General features: G+C 50.5%; 1 non-coding gene across 1 annotated transcript in view; it reads right to left on the bottom strand.

Moving 5' to 3' along the window:
• The window catches only part of LOC125501516, a 1,914-nt gene extending 203 nt beyond the window's left edge, over nt 1-1,711 (bottom strand). The window contains exon 1 of the ribosomal RNA XR_007279106.1: nt 1-1,711. This exon is cut by the window's left edge and continues 203 nt beyond it. This is a non-coding gene — a ribosomal RNA (small subunit ribosomal RNA).
• Nucleotides 1,712-2,500: the final 789 nt, after the last annotated feature.

The raw sequence follows: 2,500 nt of genomic DNA, 5'->3' as shown, positions 1-2,500 counted from the left end.
TATGACTCGCGCTTACTGGGAATTCCTCGTTCATGGGGAATAATTGCAAGCCCCAATCCCTAGCACGAAGGAGGTTCAGCGGGTTACCCGGGCCTTTCGGCCAGGGAAGACACGCTGATTCCTTCAGTGTAGCGCGCGTGCGGCCCAGAACATCTAAGGGCATCACAGACCTGTTATTGCTCAATCTCGTGCGGCTAGAAGCCGCCTGTCCCTCTAAGAAGATTTATTTGTACGCCGGTAGTAAAAACCTCCCGACCGAAGCCGGGGGCCTTCGAGATACCGGAAAGTACGCCTATTTAGCAGGCTAGAGTCTCGTTCGTTATCGGAATTAACCAGACAAATCGCTCCACCAACTAAGAACGGCCATGCACCACCACCCACCGAATCAAGAAAGAGCTCTCAATCTGTCAATCCTTCCGGTGTCCGGGCCTGGTGAGGTTTCCCGTGTTGAGTCAAATTAAGCCGCAGGCTCCACTCCTGGTGGTGCCCTTCCGTCAATTCCTTTAAGTTTCAGCTTTGCAACCATACTTCCCCCGGAACCCAAAAGCTTTGGTTTCCCGGAAGCTGCCCGCCGAGTCATCGGAGGAACTTCGGCGGATCGCTAGCTGGCATCGTTTATGGTTAGAACTAGGGCGGTATCTGATCGCCTTCGAACCTCTAACTTTCGTTCTTGATTAAAGAAAACATTTTTGGCAAATGCTTTCGCTTCTGTCCGTCTTGCGACGATCCAAGAATTTCACCTCTAACGTCGCAATACGAATGCCCCCATCTGTTCCTATTAATCATTACCTCGGGGTTCCGAAAACCAACAAAATAGAACCGAGGTCCTATTCCATTATTCCATGCACACAGTATTCAGGCGAAAATAGCCTGCTTTAAGCACTCTAATTTGTTCAAAGTAAACGTACCGGCCCACCTCGACACTCAATGAAGAGCACCGCGATGGAATATTAGTTGGGCCGCCCCGAAAGGCTAAGCCCACCGGTAGGACGTCCCACAATCATGCCAGTTAAACACCGCGAGCGGTGAACCGACAGCGTGGGACACAGATTCAACTACGAGCTTTTTAACCGCAACAACTTTAATATACGCTATTGGAGCTGGAATTACCGCGGCTGCTGGCACCAGACTTGCCCTCCAATTGATCCTCGTTAAAGGATTTAAAGTGTACTCATTCCGATTACGGGGCCTCGGATGAGTCCCGTATCGTTATTTTTCGTCACTACCTCCCCGTGCCGGGAGTGGGTAATTTGCGCGCCTGCTGCCTTCCTTGGATGTGGTAGCCGTTTCTCAGGCTCCCTCTCCGGAATCGAACCCTGATTCCCCGTTACCCGTTACAACCATGGTAGGCGCAGAACCTACCATCGACAGTTGATAAGGCAGACATTTGAAAGATGCGTCGCCGGTACCAAGACCGTGCGATCAGCCCAAAGTTATTCAGAGTCACCAAAGTAAACGGCGGACGGGACGAACCCGCCACCGATTGGTTTTGATCTAATAAAAGCATTCCTCCCATCTCTGGTCGGAACTCTGTTTGCATGTATTAGCTCTAGAATTACCACAGTTATCCAAGTAAATGTGGGTACGATCTAAGAAACCATAACTGATTTAATGAGCCATTCGCGGTTTCACCTTAATATGGCTTGCACTGAGACATGCATGGCTTAATCTTTGAGACAAGCATATGACTACTGGCAGGATCAACCAGGGAGCTTTGTGTTATTGGTAGCTCTTTTCGTGTGTTGCCCCATGCCGCCGAGTCTTTGCCCGGTCGGCCACACGTTTTAATATAATATGTATATCTGGTACCGCACAACTTGTGTACGCGTACTAGCGCTCAGAGCGCTCTGTTCGACTTTGTGTTTCCTCGGGTGAAGACAATTTTTGTCGACTCCCCGGTGCAAATCGTTCGAATTATCCTTCTCGTATCCTTCGGCTAGATTGCAAGCGTCGGGAGTACGATTGGAAATCAATGTGTACCGTCTGCGAACAGACTGTGATACGCACGGAATGTGGCGAGTTGATGCCTCTGTTCGACTGCTTCCCTCGACTTGCGAGAGAAGACTTTCTGGTCACCGCATAAAGGGCCATTCGGTCTTAGACACCGACCCGCGGTTATGTAGTGTCGACGATTCAAATTGAATCATATTTTCTAGACGGAGCGAAGAACTCGCCCCTGCGAAACGTGAGCGCTCGGAAAAACTTTGAACTCGTGAGAGTGGTTCTTACCGGAACGAAACGAACGCCTGTGGTGCGAATCTCCGCTCAGACGAAAAATTTTCAAAATTCGAAAAAAATTTTTGTCTGCGTGTTCGTGACACGGTGAGGACGAAACCATAGCCCCGACAACAAACCCGCAAAGGGATGTCGAGATACGGGCCGAAACAAGTCGAAAGTTCCGAAACCCGAGGACTAGGTGCCGACCGACCGGTCGAGACCGCTCGGTGCATGAAGTATCAACGGTGCCGCTCGGACGTCGGAGCCGGCCGGTCATAACACG

The sequence above is a fragment of the Athalia rosae genome, chromosome 6 (assembly GCF_917208135.1).
Source record: "Athalia rosae chromosome 6, iyAthRosa1.1, whole genome shotgun sequence".
Taxonomy (NCBI): Eukaryota; Metazoa; Arthropoda; class Insecta; order Hymenoptera; family Athaliidae; genus Athalia; species Athalia rosae.
This window is presented reverse-complemented; position numbering and strand designations above follow the sequence as displayed.